Below are 21,228 nucleotides of genomic sequence, written 5' to 3'. Positions count from 1 at the left end.
AGAGCCATTGCTCACCCTTCTAAAGGCTGATTATTTGCAAGGCTCTAATGGCTGCAGGTCAGTTTAACACCTTTTCTGGTTTTGTTTTAGTTGCAGATACCTGCCCAGTTCCTCTGTATTTTGAGCCTGTAATCTAACATCACCACTTATCCACCAGTAATATGCTCCGGACTAATAAATGAGCAGTTTAACACACATTTAGTGACTTATTTCAAGTAGGTACAAATTAACTAAACCACCTTTTTGCCATCTGCTTGGAGAAGCAAATTCCCACATTAGGTTAACAAAATATGGTGATGTGACATTTCCACAGCAGCTACGGAAAGGTGTGCTTGGGCACAGTCCCCAAAACACAGCCCGTCTCACCTCTGCAGGGAAACAACACAAAACACACTGAGCTTGTGGAAATTTCCAAACAGAAGCTGGTCCTCTGGAAAACAAAACAAACAAACCACCCCACCAAGGAAGCGGCTCTGGATATGCCAGTCTAGACTCCACTACGATCATAAAATACAGAGGAGGAAGGGAAAGCTTACGCATCTGTTTCCAGCAAGGGAACTAGGTCACTCGAGAAGCAATTAACAGGCTCGTTGCAATGATCTCCTTGCACCCAGCCATGGTGCATCAGATCCCTGAAGCGCCTGATGAGCTGAGAGGTGACCGCACAGAATGGCCAGGATGGTCACAGGGCTGAAACACCCCCTCGTCTGAGCAATGTTCAGAACAACCTTCTGAAATGACCGTTTTCCAGACGCTGCAGTTAAAAGTTAGGTGAAGTCTTCATTAACACAAAGCAGAAATATAAAACGAAAAGCTTAAAGTTATTCTGCAATTCACCTGCACTCTACCAGGGGACTGACAGAGCTAATCTTAAAATTCAGCAGGTGTGCTATAGATGTGCAGACCCACCTATTTAAATATATGATAGGTCAGGCAGCCTAGAAAGACTTCATCCTAATTATGACAGCTGAACGCTTACCACTGAAACACGAGTAGATTAAGAAAGCATCACTGAATTACTACAGAAAAAACTAATATAACAACCAGCTTCGGAAACATGAATTGAGGGCATCAACAAGGATGGGAAGACTTCACAGAAGGGTATCAGCCTCCAAAAATAATCTGCAACGCCCTTGGCTGCTTTGGAAAGGTAATACTGACCTGGAGATGTTACATGAAAGACCGACGCAGAAGTCAAAGACACGACCTGGTATCCACGGGCACATTCACCACGAGGGTGCAGCCAGTGGGTTGCTCCTGCCTGTAGTAGCCTGGTGCCCCTAGCAGTGAGTGAGATGAGGGAACATACAGGCAAAGCGTTCTGTTTTCACCGGTATTGTAAAAGTTTCTTCAAGAAGTTGTACCTGCACGCCCCCACACTCCCCACTGCCAGGAACAGAGTATTCACCTAAAGTTTCTGTCCAACGGCTGTTCAACATTTAAGTGTAAAAATAAAATTAATACTAACCTGTTTTCTTCTGGATGCTACAGGGTCCCTTCTTGATCTAGAAGTTCAATGCATTCACTCTTTATTCTCTTTCAACCCCACTGACAACCTATAAATTATTACTTTATATGGCAGGGCACCCACAGGCTCCAGCCAGGCCAAAACAATGTGCTAGAATAGAGACACTAGCTCCAGAAAGCTTCTCAGCCCTGGTCTATCAAAATCCCTTTTTAACAGATGCTAAAATGCTCCTGTTTGTATAAAATAAACTGTTCAGTCTATGTCAATAGCTTCTCTGCTGCTGTTCCCCCCGGTAGATTAATTATCAGTCCACCCAGATCTTCTCCTTCACCAAATTAACTGATGCAATATCGTTTAAAACATATTAAATACAGCAATATACCAAACTTGAACAGTTGAATAATTCATGAAGGCAAAAAAAAAAAAGAGAAGGTCTACACAAAGCCTAGGAAATTTTGCAAACATCATTCTTTCATCTACCAGCCTTCCCTGTATTTTTTTAAACCAATACTGAACTTGGGGGCAATTAACATCTGATACAGTTCTAACAGCAGCAAAATAATTTTTAGCATCTCCTTCAAACCACTGTTTCATACCATCCATCACTTACAGGAAAACATGATCAAGACAGGAGCCTATGAATAACTCTGCTTTTTCTCCAGGATTCAATCTAGACTGCTTCTAAATATGTATAATGCCTAGACTACATTAACACATTAAAGCTTTGTAGATTGCCATCAGTGCTTCTGCAGCTTAATTTCATCTGTCCCTCACAATTCAGATCTTCAACTACTTTCATCCTAAAGAAAAAAAAAATCATTCCACTTTAGATGTAAAAACTCATGATGCTCACATAAGCAGATTGCTAAGCATGTTTAAGAGCATATATATTTAAAACCTGGCACCAAAACTTTATTCCCCTACTAAACAGGAGTATTCTCTCAGATTCTATTGCCTCAATGTTAATAAAAAGCACATTCTACAATCAGTTAAGCTTGAAAAAGTCTGGGAAGGATGATGAGTTTGACAAGTCAAACAATTCAGGAGTAGACTTGGAGAATATAGCAAGTGATAGAAGAGTGAACATTATAAGCAGCTGAAAAAAAAAAAAAAAAACAAAAAACAAAACACCACAAGGGACTCAGCATGTTTGCTTTTTACTCCAGCTGCACAGAGGATAGAAAGGCACGATGCAGTAACACAAAATGGATGCTTTTTTGCAAACACCACCCTAATTTCCAAACAAGTTTGCCTGTCCGGTTAAAAATTAATTTCCTACTTCTGGCTGAAGATTTTAATTGCTAACACAGATGCTCTTTTCTGCTCATTCAAAAGTAACACGAGAATTTAAAACATTCTGTGCCCGAGACAGTCCTGCTGCACAAAGTAATTGGAAATGACAGATCACATACACCAGTGCAGGCCTGACATTTGTACATCGAGTTCTGAAATAAACCTCGGCAGATTCACAGGAGTACTCACCCCAAGCTGAACAAATTCAGCAGCAAAAGCCTGAAAAATAAAACTTACCGATTTCAGATTAGGCACACAAGAGCAGCATGTATTAATTATTGGGCAGAAGTTTAAAGTTTCCTTTAATCATGTTGAAATGCTTTGAAACCACTTGTCTGGTCTAGCAGCACTGAAAGAGCTTTTATCTTTCAGCTGTAACACAGGAGGCAAGCTGGAAACCCCAGACAAGATTTTCTACCTTCTAGTTTTGGCATCTCTCCTTTTGAATTAGGTTTCCTGAAGTTGTGCACAGTGAGATACAGCACAACTAGTAAAGAAACCGTTTAAGCACAAAAAATAACAAGAGGAGAAACTTCACTCGAAAATCAGTCACGGAGAGCCAAGCTTCAGTTTTAATACGTGCATTTTATGTAGTCTTCCAAAGCCTCGATGAAAGTACAACAGGTTAAAAAAGCCTGCCTCTCCTGTGCTACCGAGCTCATGCTTACAGCATGGGTAATTATATACAACATACAAAAGGTGGCAATTAACATACTTCTCACATAAAAACAAACAGCCAGGCTAACAGCATGCAGACCTGTTCTCACGCACCACCTTACCCGGAATAATTCACCATTGATACTTATAAGCATTCACACTGGAGTAATTTATGGATGCCATGGTAACATAAGTACAGCTCACCAAGACTCACCTTTCATGAAATTCACCCAACTACTACCTCTCGGAGGTAAGATTTTTCACCACTCCACCCTATTTCCCTCCCCAGCATCCTTCAGAAGTTACCGAGCTTACTTACCGTCCAAACCGAGAAGACAAAAACCTCCGAAAATGAGCTTTTAGGCAAGAGAGCCCTTCAGCTGTACAACAAACCCCAGCAGCTCATCTCTGGCCGAGCAGCACTGACAGGGTGGCGGAGTCCCCGCGCCAGGCTGCCTGCTTCCCCTCCGCTGGGCAGGCTGGACCTGGGGCTCGCCACCACCTCCTGTAAACACACAGCCATATGCCTTCCGCAGCTGCAAGTTATTAAATCCCACGCACGTTAACCATTTCGGCATCGACAGCAGGCTAAACATTTTGAAACACATTACAGGAACTCCAGCCCCGGAGTTAACTGAACATAGATATTTATTAAGGAGGGAACAGGAAGAATCTGCTCCTTTCTTACCTTAAGCAAAGGGAGGTCGCTGAACTCTAATGCATCTCAGATTTTTCAGCTTCAAAAACGTATCGGTTGGTGATTTAAAGTGATTTCCCTCTCCGATTTCCTACAGGGGAGATGTGAAAAGGAGAAAAAAAAAAAAAAAAAAAAAAAAAAGGAAAAATTTGAAGTACTTAAGGATCTGCAACAGCCGGTGGAGTTGAATTTTTTCCCCTCTATCTGTAAAAATCCTCTTATTCAGTCCTGTCTGCTCTTAAGACAGCACTGCTGACGAATTTCAAGGCACAGCTCTTGACATGCAGAATCACTGAAGGATCAAGAGCATAAATGTCACTTCCTCGAGGCAGCACATCAACTGCAAAGGAGCCTAATCTGCTCTCCCCACCACAATCCTCCCCAACTGAAGAGTAAATCCTGACATCTGCCTCATGCAGAGCTTTCATTAAACGTTTCTGAAGAATTCCAATTTAAAGCCCCTATCTAAAGGATCCCAGTTTTAACTAAACCATTATGTAGTTTGACTTGAGAAACTGCACAAGTGGAAGAATATAAACTGAAAAGCTAATAAAACAGAAGTCAAAGACTAACCTTGAAACAAATTACAGCTGGCTACATCTGAGCGGTAGCAGAGCCTCTGGAATTATTAAATGAGCTTCAGAAGAGATTTAACTAACCAAATTCCACTGCAATGCTTTATTTATGGTATGTGTACCAGTCCCAAAATATTTGCTAAGGTTTTTTCCATCTCCTTTATTGCTTTTGCATATTTCCTAATCAAATCCAACAGGCACAAACCCTATGGAAGCCGGAAGATTTTTATTAATTTTTTTGACAGTATTTCATAACGCGGTGGCCTAAAGTTCCTTAAAATAGAAATTAGATGCCATGAACACAACATCCTAAACAAACGCTATATGTGGATTTAACAGAAATCGGAACACCAGCATCGACTCGAAACACCATATAATTAACTCCTAAAATGGCATTTTAATGGTCTCTGCCCTTCCTCAACTTGGCAATAGCATGTATAATTACCCTCTTATTAGCTCTCTGCATCCTTCCCTTGCATTCCCAATTTAAAATTAAACAAACACTCTTCTGTTGGAGTTTGCCTTCAAGAAGTCTTGTTTTAAAAGGATTACCCGTCGCTAAAAGCAAACTGGGTGCCATAAAAGGAGGCTTATTCGTGCACTTGAAGTCTATTTCTCTATGTATCTAACACACACCTGGATCTTTTAAAAATCTATTTGAATGTTCTTACTGAATTAGCTCAATAATCTTATCACCCATTAAAATTTACGCCAACACAACCTGAGCCTGCACAGTATTTCTTCCTATAATCCTCTTGATGGAGGCTCAATTTAATAAACAAAGGCAGCTCTAATAATTCAAATCTTACTTTCAAAGATGTGATGTGCCTGTCAGAAGCTTTCTGCAACAGCGTCAGTACATTTCTTCAGTCTCTCTCCAAGGCTTTGCATATGTTTAAGCCTGCGTCTTGCTTTTTGAATGCTGATCACTACCGTGTTTCTTTTCTCTCCTTTAAAGGATTAAACGCAACCACACAGACATTTTTATTAGTGCATCATGCACCATTAAATTGTCAGCTTGTCTTCCACAATTCTCTTTAAAAAAAATAAAAATAAATACATGGCCTTGAAAACATCTTTACAACAAAATACTAATTTTCTTGGCACTTCTTTATAAGCTGAAGCAAACAAAGCCAAAATTCGACCAACAAAGCATCACATGTATTTTCCTTACAGCCAGGTTGCAAATGACGAGAACCACTCCACACACAACATGTATTTTTAAAGACCGCTCTCTCCGCTCACATAACATCTACCAGAAAGCCCTTCATTTGGCTCCCCCAAGAGATTTATTTTTATTATTTAAGAGTTCACCCTATTGCCTTCAAGAGTTAAGGCCAGAACTCCCACATTTTGCACTCTGGTCATAAGGGAACAACTCCCAGAGAAGAAATACAAGTTTTTTAACAGGAGAAAGCAGTGATATTTTCATCCGTGATGGTCTTCCATACACAAAGGATGGTGCTAACACATGTGCTATATGTCCCGTGCCAAGAAGACGATGGCTTAGGATTCCCTGCATCTATAAAACTTCCTAAGGGTGCTCTGGATTTTTAATACCTCCCTTATTTTTTGTCAATGATTCTACCTGGGAGTGGATCGGCTCTTTCTCATACACTGCAGCTTCCTTCTCTCAAATTCTAATCTACTGATGAAGGTGCCCAAAATTTCCTTCAACAAGCTGTGCCGTGGCACAACTTTCAACTAGACCTGCAGCCCTAACTTGAAAAAAAAACCAGCCAGCGCTGCAGAAATTCAGTTCCTGCTCAAATCGAACCCGTTTAGAGGATTCTGCCCATACAAATCTTTTACCTTGTGTCTCACTAACAAGTTTAAAAGCATTTGAGATATTTGACTTCAAAGGCACAAGACTCACTGACGCTTTAGATTTGAACATTCCTTCTGTTTTCAGCACAGGCAGCAGAATTATCCCTGCACTTCCTCACCAAGGAGAACTCCTCGCTCTCAAATACTAGTAAAATTCCAGAAACCACTGTAGCCTTGTTCCCTGCTGCTGCAGAGATCAGTGCTGGGCAAAGGTGCCCTTGCTCCCTGCTGTCCCCAGGCAGGCAGGACCAGGCGGGTTCGTTACAACAGGTCAGAAGAGAATAAACAAGGAGCATCCCTGCAACAGCTTGGACACAGTCAGGAGAGTCAATCTGGCCAAGTTATGTTTCTTTCTGCTCCTGGCTTGCGGAAAGAACAGCTGCAGAGCCTGGAAATAAACCCTGGAGATTGCCTGAAGGCTGAGCATGAAGCATCCAAGCAGGTGCGTTACCCCCGTTTCTCTTGCAAGGCGAGAGGCAGCTCGTGCAAACAGCTTGCACCGGGGGCTGGAGGGCATCGCTCCAACAGCGAAGAAATCCCTGGGGGAACCTTCAGAAGAGGAATCGAGATCTCAGCACAGGCAGACATTGAGCCAGCTTCACAAGGACTGCAGTAGGTGGAGGGCGAGAGGACAGAAACCCAGCAGGAGAAGGCACAAGTGACACTTCACACAGCCCCGAGGCACGGAGAGCGGCTCTCCTCTGTTCCCAGGAGCCCAAAGCCCCACTGGAAGCAGCAGCCCAACGTGCCAGCACCTCCGCAGAAAACCAGCCAACTTGCAGGTTGAAGGTAAAACCCCCACACACACAGCTGCGCATTTAATCAAGAGCTCTTACGAATACACGCATAAAAGGAGAGAGATTTCTAACCATCAGCAGAGACAAGTTTTTGCTCTCTGCTCCAAGCCACCTGCTTTGTTTGAAGCTTTGCTCCACTCAGCTTCACTTCTCCCAACTCGGCTTCAGCACCGAAATGAAGCTTTGGATTCCTGCTATATTTCTGAAATTATAGTGATTCCAGCACAGTTTGGTAGGTCATTAATACATGTTACTGGGCGATTAGAACCCTTTGCTTACAACCTGCAATTTCAGTGCAACCACAGCAGTGTTATCAGATAATGTGTTAATAACCTGCTGTGTCTAAATACGGTGTTACAGAGATAGGCATGTGCTGGTTTCAGAACAACAAAACAAATAGCCAAGCACACAGATTTTACACAATCAGTTCCAAACTCCCAACTGAAGACGAAATCCTGTTTCTAGATACAGGCTAACACTTTATAAAACACGGCAGGAACTCAGTACCCTCAAACACAATTAAAACAGCAAGGACTTAGTGTACCTTTTTTTTAAAAAAAAAATATTAAAAAGAAGTAAAGAAAAAAGGACTACTCGTAACTGCCCACAGCTTGCCATAGGAGGTACAGCCTTTCCAGCAGCACGGGAAGGCTGGACAACAACGTAACTCCAGCTTTGGTATAAAGTTTTAAGATGCTCTCTGGAGGAAGCCTCACATAAAAAGAACAAGACTTTTCCATCTTTGATAACAAAAGTTTCAACTGCAGGCAAAGCTAACAGAGGGGACAGGTTAACTGTTAACAGGTTAGCTCTATAGCTAATAAAAGCTATAGAGGAGGTAAGTACTCAGCCTCACCAGGAAAGACTTGCAATAGCAGAAGCAAGAGAATCTCGTCCTAAGGCCAGCAGGGTACATCCCGAAGAGATGGTCCAAAACCAGTTTAATTTCGTTCATATTACTCTCATGAATCCATAAAAAATAACATTTCTTCTTGATGCCCAGATAGGAGGACTTTATCTTGTTTCTATTAAACAGAACAGTAAGACCTCCTATCTTACTTCAGTGATCTACAAACCAGAATTTGTTGATTCTAAAGCCCAAGATTATTAAGAGGAAAAAAAACCATCATCTCTACTCCACTCCCAGCTGTTGCAGATTTCTGACACTGAGCCACAGGCACAGGCAGGACGCCCAATTTCTTCTCTGAGCTGCGTTTTAACATTTTTCCTATCTGAATCAAGAATCCCACAGGTTCAAATTACACAGTTCAGATCAAGCATCTGACGTGGCCATAAAGCCCAAGATCTGAATTTCTGCTTTCATACAATGCCCGTTGTCAACGTGGCTCCTCTAAATGTGTCGTGCCCATCCATCAAGACAGAGATGGATGTCTTTTCCATAACCCAGCGCTTCTGGTGGTACGCACAGCCACGAGAGCAACGTGGAAGCTGCAACCCGACGTCTCTGCTAAGATGCCAAAGGCCAGCGAAGACTGACGGGCTTAACGTTATGTACTGACCTGCTAGAAGAGAGCGGAGGAGAAAAGGTGCAGGCACAGCAGCCTGCTTTCAGTGCACCGAACACACCGCGTTTCACACCGACATTTGTCATTTATTAAGAGTGCTTTTCAATTTCAATAAGGTGGTTAAAGTGATAGCACCCAATTAACTGCTCAGTAGGAGGACAGCATTAATATTCATGAAACATTCAAAGCAGATGTGGTATTCTTAATTGTCTGAACCCACCACACAACAAAGCAGCACTAATACTGTACCATCTCTCCAAAATATATTTTAAAAAAATAATCAATATTCATTTCAGTAGCTGATTTGGGTTCCATTCTGATTTTTGCCCATTTAAACACCAGTGTTCAGTTCTACCAAACTCTGTTCCTAGTGAAAGAGGAATTTTTAGTCCCATAGAAAGAGGAACCAGCCTAATTCAAGCCCACGGGGTTAAACCTGTCTAACCCAGGTGCTGGCTGTTGCAGCAAGTCCCTTAATTTGAGCTACTGAGGCAGTAAAACTGTCCCTCCCCAGTGCTACCAGTGTTCAGTCCCAACACAGCCGGGTTTTCTGACTGCAATGTAGTGCAAAGTGGTTAGAGTAACAAAAAGAAAGAAAAAAAAAGGAAAAAAAGTGCCCATTTAAGATTGCTGTTCTTGTCCTACAAGGTGGGGGCTCTGTTGGGTTATAAGAAATACGATTACAAAAAACACACTCAGACTAACTTATTTTGTAGACAGTTCTGGGCTAAACACGAAGGACCTGCCTGCCTCCAGTCACCAAAGTCGAGCAGGAGCTCCTGCAGCTTCCCGAGCAAAGCAAACCTCTGCTGAACAGCGGCAGCACTGTACACTTTGCTCTTGCAGCTGCATGGGTTTGTTTTATCGACGTCTCGTTTTTCCATCCTCATCAAGACTCCTAAGCCTCCCCCAGGCAGCTCCGGCCAGGAGGAGCAGGGTGCCAGGCGCTCTGTGCAAACCGCTGCTCCCCAGCCTGGCAAAAGTTAAGCTTGCAACGCAGAACGGTGGAATTAATATTTTATTTTTTTTTAAGCGCGTCCCAAGAGAAATAATCGTAAATAGCAGGACGCTGAATCACACTTGGGTACCAAGGGGACCACACTGTACTCGGGTACCAAGGGGAGGGGGTTTGCGATGCGCAGAAGTGACATCAAACACGGTGCAGGACCTGCTGCAACCCGCCCCGGGAAGCAGTGCCGGCAGGGGGCGCTCGGGTGCCGAGCGAGAACGAACCCCGCGCAGGCTGGGGCTGGCTCTGCCCCCCCCTCCGCAAACGGGGGCGACCAGTTTTGCCCCCAGTCCTCGCGCTGCTGCAAATGCAACCTGTTCGATCCAAAGGCTCATTTGGGGCTCTCTTCCAGCCCCAGCAAAACGGCTCTGCTGCCCCGTTTCAAAGGGTCTCTGCAATCCCACGCACTGGCCGCAGGTGAGTTTGCTTTGACAGCAGAGACCAGAGAATAAGAAATCCCGCTCCGGTCCCCAGGGAGTCCTTCCACTTTGGGAAACTGTTTAAGGGGAAATGTGCACTACCGTCAGTCACGCCAGCTGTTAAAATAAGGAGGAAGCAATGTCACAAGTCAAGCCAAGCATCTTGTTAGATATTTTTTATGCTGCAACATTTTGCAAAGAAAGCTTAAATCTTCTTGGAGAAGTAGACAACTTTATAGCAGCGAAACTTGAAATTCACTGTCAGCACGCAGGGACCTTGTTAACAGTCCTGTGAGTATTAAAACGCAGTGCATCACAAGTTGTATCTTGGCAAGATAACCTCCGAGTGCTCACGTGGAAACTGAATGTAAGGGCTGCAACCGCTAGGAGCCATTTCGATCGTAAAACTTGCCCCACCTAAGTAACTACTGGTCATCAATGGTCCTTCTGGAGCAAGAAACATTTTACCACGTTATAGATGATCATTTGGAAGTAGCTGTCAGCACAAGGATTAAGCCTACAGTTACAGCACATGTCTCCAGGCAAACGTAATGAGCTGTGCACCTTGGATTGTACACAGCATAAAATATGCGGGGTGAGAACTGCACGCTGTGTCACCCATGGCAGGGAAAATGCAAGGAAGGGGAAGACTGATAGTTGAATTTTTGCCATTTACATCAAGTTAATAACTTCTATGTCAGACAGGTTTTTAGGATCGCACAGGTAGATTTAAGGCAAAAATCAAAATACGTGATTGACAAGAGCCTGCAAAACCAAAATCCTGTGTGCTGCTCCACCATCGCAAGAACATGCACCTTGCAAACACTGCACCCCTAGCAAACGTTGAGGGAGTAACGCTGGCTGTCCCAGGGATTGAACACCTAGCTTTTCCAGGCACTGAACAGATCGACTTTTGACCTCCCGGTACCGTGCCCTTTTTGTAAACACACATCAGGAACAAGCAATGTAGTAAGCGTCAGAGAAACACAGCATCACCTTAAATCTTCTATAAAATGAAAAACAACCATTAAAATGTGGCGGATCTGCAAGTGATCTGTAAGCTTTTATTTTCCCAAGCCACCAATGCCATAAAAAAGTTTTGTTTTTTTTAAAAAAAAAAAGCATTTAGGTAAGAGACTTAAGAATTATATCTTTAAAAAGGTGAAAAGCTGATAAATCTCACTCCTGCAAGAAAGCCAATTTTTGCATATAGCTAAAAAGTGTCACAATTATGCATTACTATACAGCCTGCAGTGTTGTGGCAGCCCATTTGCATATCTATTACTCTATAAATTTTACAGTCCACAAATACCAAGAATACTTTACTGTTACTGAATGCCGATGCCAAGATTTGCCTTTCTAAGAAAACTCAGAACTGTGTGAAATCCTTTGTCTAAAGCATAATATTCATTGCTGGTGTTTACTGTAATTCTCAGTTCTGCGACCCACATAGCTTAAGGTTTAAGAACAAATTCACCTTCTATATATGTAATGCTTCTGTAAGATATAAGACACCAAATATTTACTTCTAGATGTAGTTCAAAGATCAAATACGAGTTTAAGGACTAGATGTGCGTTGTGACCAACTTTCTCCACGTTATACAAATAGGGATACATAACCTCCTGCCCAGAGCAGTAATAAACTACACATTCAGCAATAAAAAAGCCCTCTACTGAAACATTTAGTGGAATAAGACCCGGGACTATTGAGGAAACCATCTGACAGACATTAAATCCAAAAGCACACCTTGCATCTGTCCATTCTCACCTCGCAGCAAGGTGCCGATCCCACTCCTACCAATGAGCATTCAAGGTTTTTGATACCGCATGTCAAAAATGTGTTTGTGTGAATGCCTAGCTTAGTTAGATATAGGGTAATTCCCCCCTCAGAGATAACCAAGTACATGCCTTTCAGTAACTTCAGCGGGTTAAAAGCTGGGGCATGAATGTACCTCCCCTCTTTTTATTCCAGTGTGATGTTATTTTGTATATTATGCAACGAAGTCCAAGTGTTGCATTAAGTTTTCCATAATTCTTCACTTTCTGTGATAATGTAATAGAAACAGTTCTGTTAAAAGTCTAATTCCCAGCAGGCTTAATATGAACATTCTTTGAGAGTGCTGCTCATGCTTAAAAACAGGCATTAAACAGCTAAAACATTTGATGTTTGGAAACAAAGTTACCCATCTGCCAAGGGTTTTGGAAGCATTACATACCAGGAAAGATTTTCTGTTCTAAAACCATTTCATGTTAAAGAAAAATCTCCAGACGTGCAAAGCTTAAAGCTTAAAAATAATCCCTTCCACTTACTTCTAGCTCTCCCTTGCAAAAACGTTTGTTCACTGCGAAGCACCACTTTCTTGTTGCAAACAGCCACCCATCGCATAAGATTGAGCACTTAGATTTACCTTACTTCTACAAAATAATGGCTTTTATAAATTAATCATAACACTTAAAAATAACTGACCTACTTTGCTTGGCCACCTAGGATTTGCTGCGCACAAGCATTCAAGCTACGAATTACCACCGTGCCAATGGAAGTGTGAAGGTACTGCGCACCAAGCTGAGATTTCATGGCAAGTCGCTGCACAACCTGCGCTGTCTGCATGCTTAGCTGCCTTCAGATCGCTGCTGCGGGGGCTCGCCAAGCCTCCCGGCATGTCACTCCAGGTACTTCCATCAGGTCTCCTCAAACAGAAACGCTACAGCGCGGCTGATGCTGGCATCAGTGGCGTGCTCCTACCCACTGGAAGTACTTGAAGCGACAGAGCAGGGAATGGCAGAAAACCCCGTCTGCTGAGGGAAGCACTGAAAATAGCTTAAAAGAAGAAAAACAACGCATCTCTTGGTTGTAAAGCACCCATGAGGCTAGGGACAGGCTTCCAAGCAGAGCGGCTGGAAGACAAGCCCAAGAGCAAGTGGCAGGGAGCACCCTTGCTGGGAGACAAAGGCAGGGTGCTTGGGGTGAGAAACAGCCTGGGGCTCACGCCACTGCCATCAAGGAGCATCTTTGCAAGCTGAAGGGCTGCGGCACATCTGTAACCGCACACACCGAGTGCTGGGGGTCTGGTCTGTCCGGGCTGTGGAGGTGACCGAATTCTTACCCTTTTTGAATCCTAAAATCTCTGCCTCCTGCTTTAAGTTAGCATTAACATATGGCTGAACAGGATGAAGCTGTTCCTCCCACCTACCCAAAGGCAAGTAGCTTTTCTGACAGTTTATCTGCCTGGGAAATTCAGATTTTTCTGGAAGAATACTCAGGGCACGAAAAATATGGCAAAACCCACTAACATGTGGAGGAAGGTGGCTGTCATTGTACAAAGCACACAGATCTCCAACACCTCAGTTGTGGGAATGGCATATAATGGAGATGTTATTTAAATTCACCTTCTGCATGGCAGCTCCAGTGCAAATTTATCATGTGGGCAAGGAAAAAAAACCAAAAAAACCCAACACTCAAAATCAGTTATAGTGTGAAACAGAGGTGCACAACTCTAAGAATAATAAAAAAAATAATCGTAGCAACTCCAATTATAACATCTTCCAATTATAGCATCTTCCCTGTTCTTCCGCTGACGCCTCATCCTTCATTTTCCTTGTCTGTGGAGCAACCATAATGCTGTTCATGTTCTTCACTATGTTTTGATTATCAGTAGAAAACCTTGCAAGCTGAGGGAAAGTTCTTTCCAGCAGCTTCCATGGCTGTGTTTCCATGGTTGGGATAGCTGCTTGCAGCCAGCAGCACCAAGGCGAACCCCGGCCACACGCCTGCAGAGATGACAGGCTCCCGGGCCGGCACAGGCAGCCCCAACTGCAGATGTGTTTTCCCTTTGACTACAACCAGATGGTCCCAGAGCAGCCAGTAGATCCCACTGGCAACCACGCATCACTGAAACGCTCTCCTTCTTCGGGGTATGAAGTATGTGATCTATTTTGGTTTCTCAGCTACATGGAGAAACAGTATACGTATATAAAAAAGAAACCACACTGAGAAAATTACTTCTCCCTTACTGCAGCAGAAGATGCTCTGATCTCATTTGTTGACATTTATCATTAGGAATAGAGACATCTGAAAGCCCTGCTAGGAGAGGAAAGCTTCTTAGGGTTTTTAAGAAAGCCTACATTAAACAGCACGGCTAGCAAGAGCCGATTAGTCCTTCAGCTTGAGATACACAGTACAGTTAACACAACTTGATTTTTTTAGGAGAACGTAAAATCAGCTAAGACAACAAAACCAGCAGTCTTCTGTACTCAACTTCCTATTCAGGTACCTTTTTAACAGGAGATCTTGATGAATAAATATGCCTTGAAGTCATAGCTCAACTCCCCCAAAAATCAAAGTCAACATTTTTAACAATATATGCTAAAGAAATTTTTCCTGCTTATCAAAAAGCTGAAGCGCAAGTCAGATGGACACAGACCAAAAAAAAAAAAAAAAAAAAAAAAAAAGAGTATTTTCAAAGGCCCTGCCGCTTCAAACCACAAGCCAGAATCCTATTTTCAGAAAAGCACATCGATATGACAGAGGCTTCTGCAGGTGTACGACATCCTCTCTCTCCAACATCTTGAGGCGCTCAGCAACTAAACACATCCTAAGCTCACTAACTCGGCTTTGCTCGCTTATGACAACCAGTTGCAAACGCAAAGCATGCTCGTAAACAGCCAGCTCCCTAAGCAATTTAACAATTAATCCTTGTATCTGTTCAAATGCTGCTTAAAACAAATCATTAGAAAATTAAGCCAGCAGACATCCCTTATTTCTTACTCAGTCAAAACACTATCTAGCCCCCTCGTAAAACATCAAACTAAACAAGGCAATCCAAGAGCTTTTCAGGGAAAATATGAATGCAAAAAAAAATGATAATCAAATATTGTGCAAATGTTACCTAACTGGATAACCTTCAGGTCCATTTAAACAATTGAACTCTATCTAAAACTGTGGCAAATACCACAAGCATTCAGCAAAACGGACGTACCAACCACGCAGGTTAGGAAGCCTGCAGCTCCAAAAGCTTCAGGTACTCCACGGGAACGTATCCCACCGTAAGCAACGAGAACTGCACTTGTAGGGCTTGATTTTTAAAGATGGTTTTGTTGCCACAGCTACCTTTGCAGCCTGGATGGCACTGAACGCCGGCAGCCAAGCCAACGGGCTGTTAACGAAGCAGGGTGGGAAACGTGGTTGACATTCACCCATTTTGAGTGACCAATAGAAGCAATTTTTTATTTCTTCTTCAGGTGTTTTTTGCAGGAATTAATTGGTATCTTTTGGTATGTCCAAGAATATTTCCATGGGAAATTCAAATATTCATTAAACATAACTGGTAAAATAAGCTCATTCTGTTCAGATTTAGATGTCCTTTTTTCTATAAAGGCAGGAAAACAGCAAAAATACTCCCTCAGGAAAACCACACCCAGGAAGAAACAGGGAAATCATTTCACTTTTAAGACGAAAATCACAGTTTAAGAGGAACAAAACTGCCTTTTCAAGCACGAGGCACACTTACCGAGGGTGAGGTCAACCTTTGGTAACTCCGAGACCAAGAAGCACAAATAAAAATCCTGAGCTTTCACCTCCAAGGGAAGCCCCATGGCCTCACTGGTTCTAAGAGCTCCTGATAAACTGCTTTTGTTTGAAAGCTTTCTGGAATTTCCTGCATACCTTAATGCAATGAAAAAGAGGAAAAGAAATGCACCAACACCCCATTTCCTGCGCTAGACCCGCTCAGGGATGCTCCTCTCAAGCTTGCCTGTTCAGAAGGCTTCTCACAAACGCACAGCCCAAACAAAGTAAACCCACCAGCACCCTACAAGGGGCACGGAAAAAGTTCTAATACTCAGGAACAGACTTGGATTTTCATGGCAAGAAGCAAGGCAGAAAACGCTGAGCTTGAATGAAGCCGCTTTAGAAGCTAAACCAAGCGTTAACCTTCCTCGGTGCCACCACATACAAGAAGATCAAGTGCTCTGCCACCAAGTCGAGCTCATTTTAGCCTCGCTCACTTCAGCTCTGCGCTTACCTGCTTTGTTGTGGGTCTGCATTAGCCCTAAAAGCCAGCAGAGGTGGGTCACCACCACTCCTGCTTGCAAACCAGCATACCTCCCCAGCGCCTTCTCCAGGGAACATCCAGAACACAAACACTGGACCCTGCTCGGCACGGAAACCCTTTCCTCCAGTGAGCTTCATCAGGCAGACTTTGCTCCTTAATCCAGCCCATCTGTGCATGTCTCTCAACCTGGTTCCAAACCACACGCACACTTGCTGAAGTTTAAAAGTCTTACCTGCTATTTTACGTATTCTTAAACTAATACTGCTGTGGAAAGCCCATTTGTAAATAACCTTAATCAAATAGAAACCTCACTGTTATCAACCTTACCAAGGTCAGAAGGAGACACGTGTTAAAGTTCAAGCTAGAAGAGTTTTGGGGTTGTGGGGCTTTTGGGGGGGGGGGGGGGGGGGCGTTGTTTGTTTTTTTGTTTGATTTTTTTTTTTTTGAGTGGCTGACCTTCCTGCTTAACATTTACAGTTGTTTCAGGAAATTCTGTGTTAAGGTTTTTATTCCAATGAAACAGAGATAGATTATTCCTGAAACAGCTGAGATTCAGTGCTCCAGAGTCTCTATCTATACAGTAGGGATTGCATAGGCAGCAACACAGGTATTCCCCAAACGTCCTAATTTCCAAGTGTGACTTCAGACCACAATAAGCTCTAACTCCTGAAAACATGGCCAAACTAATTTATTCTGTGATCAACAAGCTACATGTAATCAAGAGTCTGTAAATCAGATTTTATAAAGTGACATGAGCCAACTGGTTCCTATATCAGGAGACACCAGCTGATCTTTAACAATACAAGCAAATATAAATGAGGGAAAAAGAAAAGGTGGCATACTTGAGATAAGACACTAATTAAAAGCTCATTTCCTTTGGAATTAGCAGTGAGCCTTCTTTAGAAGGATCTTATTACCTTGCATTTTATCTGTCACCTCCAATATTTCAAATTCAATATTAACATTTAAAACACAGCTGAGAAGCTACATGTGGTTTTCATGTAAACTTTGTTAAATACTAGCTAGATCATTACAAAGTCTTTCTATCCTGCTGCAGGTTTGCACACTGCTTCACACAGATTAAAAGCAAGTGCCAAGGCTCACCTGTGGCTCTGTTGCCAAGTACGGCACAAATTTCAGCGGCAAGGAGGGATTAAAAAGCCAGCAGCCCACTCATCACACACAGAGGATGTGCCATGTTCCAGCGCTGACAAGACACTGAGAAGGAGCAGGAAGCAAAAACGATGCCAAGAGGAGATGAGGTGAAAAAACAGAAGCTGCAACTGTGGAGCACAGCAGAGGGAGTCAAGAGAATAGCGAGTGCTGATAGGAAAGCAAATTTACATTTTGTTCTAGAAATGCCAAGTGAAAATCCAGCATAACTACAGAAAAGCTGAAGTTGCACTAGGCTTACTTGCATGAGCAAACAGTCCCCAAATACAAGCGTGCATTCCCAAATTTTATTTAGAAGCATCAGAGTTTTAGCATTAGGGGAAAAAAAAAAAAAAAAAAAAAAGGAAAAATCACAAAATGGCAATATTGTAAAAGGGGAACAACTTCCGACATTTTAGGTCTGCAGCACAAGGCTAAACTGATGAGTCAACTTGCTTTGAAAACCTGCAGAAATTAAAAGTTTTGACTGTGGCTCTGACATGAAAGCTAGTTCATTAAAAACATACCCAAATACTAAAGTAACCAGTTTAAGAAACACCTCATTAAAAACGTACCTTAAAACTAAAGTAACCAGTTTAAGAAACACTGCCAAGTAGAAGCCTTTTAATCTTAGGGCTCAATTAAATGTTCAGAGAAAGAGAGCTACTTTAAATGTAACCTCAGTGAAATCCAACTTATTATTTCCCTTCTCTTACCAAAGGGGTAGAGATCCTGAACAGAAAAGAAAGAAGAAAACCACTGAAGACCGACCATTAGGTAAAAAACCCCACAAAGCAGCAGTTTTGATTCTCACCTACTTACGCTACAATGGTACCATAGGTGACCACTGCCACTCCTGCCAAATATTATTTTTAGGGGATCGGGGTTTTCTTTTGTGGTGGGATCTTTTTTGTGGGTTTTCTGTTTTGTGGTTGGCTGGGTTTTGTTTTTTAACACATTTTACCTGTTTCTCTGAAGCAGTCACCCAAGACCTCTTTGTTTACCACAGCATGTGCACTAGCAAGTGACTAGCACACCTCTTGTTTTTCCTGCTGGAGTAGCACTATAGACTCAGCATTACAAATGGAAACACTATTGTTAAAGAATCAATTGGACAATGAAAGAGCTGAGGACACTTGTCTTACAGAAAATTACTGTCAAATGTTGCCAGACCCAGCCTTCCCTCTTTCTGGGCCACCAGCCAGATACTAATCATTTCAGGTCCCTACTAATTTTTAGCTGTGTGACACACTGTGCGATACAAAAAGGGCAGCTTCGTCCAGGCTGTGCTTTAGGATACTTTATTGATTATTAAAAAAAAAAATAAATAGCTACTTATCCTAAATGTAGACAGTGACATTATTAGCTCATGAAAAGTTAAAGGACTTCCTGTGGCACCATCTGAAGGGACACTCTGTATCTCCTTATTAATTTAAGTCTTCCTACCTTATTAGAGCACAATGGCAAAAGCCATTCCACAAGGTGGGCAGACAAAATAGTCGTGGAAGTTACACTTTATCTTGGTAAGAAGGGATTCACTCTTTTTAAAAAGGTACAAAGAGCACCTGGATAATCGAGATGCCTTTGACCTCAATTGTATTTATCGATCACCAACTGCATCTGAAGGGTTAGCAGTCCACTGAAGTGAAAACAATGCCTTTAAATAAACAGAGCACAGTATTTCACCCAGATTTCACAACTATGCCAAAGAACATCTTAGTAGGGCAGGATGCCTCTACAGATATATTGAATATTGTTAAGGCTCATTGCAACTGGCCAAGTTTAAAGCACATAATGACCTTAAAAACCTTTCTTACTTGGCCAGCTCTAACTAGGAGAACTATTAACTATTGGCAACTCCTGCGTCTAATGGAACAAGCCAAAAGGCTCAAGTTCCTAACAGTCAAAAGAATAAAAACAGCCCCAAGCCCCCACAATTTTTGGGCTGCGCTCCCCTGAAGCCAACAAGCATCAAGTGGAAGAACCAGAAGATCACACTCCTGTATGCACACGGATCCTCTTCCACTACCTGGGAAGCTGTGAAGTATTTGCTTTTGCAACATTGCAATCTTGTTTAAAGGCACAATATATTAGCTAAAACTTTGCATCATAATACTACGATCGTGCATCTTTCTTATGCTACTCAAAGCAGGCAGAAGCAGAACAGCCCACAGACACTCAAACCTATCTGCAGCTACAGCACGAGCACACCTTATTTGTGTTCTCGTGACTCTGCCTTACAATAAAGTGCCCAAAATCTCTTTCATTACAAGATATCTTCAACAGTTTCATGCACGAGGTCTGTAGCAGCTGATCTGCATGCTGTATTCTGAACGAAGCCACAAATCCTGGAAGGTACTGTCCTCATCATTTGAGCACTCACCTGCACTCCCTCTAGCTCTTACAAAACCCATGGGTATTTTTTAGCGTTCCCTTTCCCAGAGAGCGCGTCGAGCAGGTTTTCTCCTCTTCACACTCTTCGAGTGGGTGTGAACTCCAAGAGGCACAATGAAGAACACATATAGGCCACGTCTCTTTGCATTAAGTCTCGCTGAGGAGGGTGACTGTTCCCATACTAACATACCTCCAGCACAAAACCCACTTCACTGCAGCCTTCCTAACAAAGCTGATTGCATCTCGTTATGCCTGCTCCAGCGCTCGCTCGGAGCACGCCGCAATCCTTCACGTAAATAGGTTTACAGGTGGCTTTTACTTCACCGGTTCCAGAAGCACGGGGAAACCTGCAGTTTGCTGGTACAGAAGCACTTTCTGAGCTTGGTTTGACACAGCCTGACACACCTTAAGCTCCCAGTGAAAAACCACGTAAGAAAGCTCTCCGAGTTGAGTTTAGCTTTCCAGACACCCAACTAGGCATCTCAGCCTTCCTGCAAGCGCCTTCGTGTGGGCTTTGTTACACTTTGACATCTCGGGTACAGACGCGAACACACGCAAAATGCCTTGACGGAGCGAAAGAGCACCCACAGCTGAGCAGGGGCAACCCTGCACCCCGCCGGGCCACAGCAGCGCTTCCCCTAGGTATATGTGATATATTTATTACTATATGTACAGAGAGAAGCTGCCTGAGGAGCGCCTGCCATCCCTTACCCGGAGGGGCCCTGCGAGACCCCTCAGGCCCCTCTCACCCAGCAGAAGCAAAGTTGCACGACAGGTTCGCACCGCTCCTGACCACGGCAGGGCCCGCGGGCACAACCCGCCCGGTGATCCCCGCTGAGGCCCAGGAGGCAGCTCTGCCTCCCCCTGAACAAACCCACCGGGTTCTACCGGGACCCGGAGGCCTCAGTTAGCACAGTTTCCTCTGCTAGAGTTCGGTGCGCCTTGAGCCGCTGGGTGTTTTCCAGGCAGCTGAAATCCCACCGGGTGGAGAACAGCGGGTGCCCCCGCGGGTCCCTCCCCGGGCTCTGGGAAATGCCGAGCCCCCCAGCCTGGCCCAAGCACGCCCAGGCACCGGCGGCGCGGGGCGAGTCCGGTGGGCCCCGGCTCCCCCCCGTTCCCCGAGCAGCCGCCAGGCCGCTGGATGATACAACCGGCCGCTCCGAGCCCCCGGGCCGCCAGCACCGACCGCCCGCTGAGGGAAGAAGCGGCCGCGGGGGCCCGCCTTGGGGCTGAGGGGCCGCGGCGGCTGCGAAGAGGCTGAGCGAGGCCTGCCGGGGGAAGCGGAGGAAAGCGGAGGGGCGGCGGGCCCCCCGCGGGGCGGGGGCGGCGCGGCCAGGGGCGGCGGGAGGCCCGCCCGGTGCCTA

At 43.9% G+C, this 21,228-nt stretch overlaps 1 protein-coding gene across 6 annotated transcripts in view; it reads right to left on the bottom strand.

Annotated features, from left to right (window-relative positions):
* Positions 1–21,228, bottom strand: part of GLCE (glucuronic acid epimerase) — a 64,425-nt gene that overhangs the window by 33,959 nt on the left and 9,238 nt on the right. For 2 of the 6 annotated variants that reach the window (XM_080395365.1, XM_080395366.1), the window contains exon 2: positions 4,107–4,206. The exons of 1 other annotated variant lie outside the window; for it this stretch is intronic. The gene's annotated coding sequence lies outside the window, so the exon portion shown is untranslated. Of the gene's footprint in view, positions 1–3,737; positions 4,207–5,499; positions 21,221–21,228 lie in introns of those variants that run through there. 3 more of the 6 variants (XM_080395367.1, XM_080395364.1, XM_080395368.1) reach the window with 3 other exon arrangements.

This window comes from Falco punctatus, assembly GCF_963210335.1.
Source record: "Falco punctatus genome assembly, chromosome: 7".
Taxonomy (NCBI): Eukaryota; Metazoa; Chordata; class Aves; order Falconiformes; family Falconidae; genus Falco; species Falco punctatus.
Note: the sequence above shows the minus strand (reverse complement) of the source record. Positions and strands in the feature narration are given on the sequence as shown.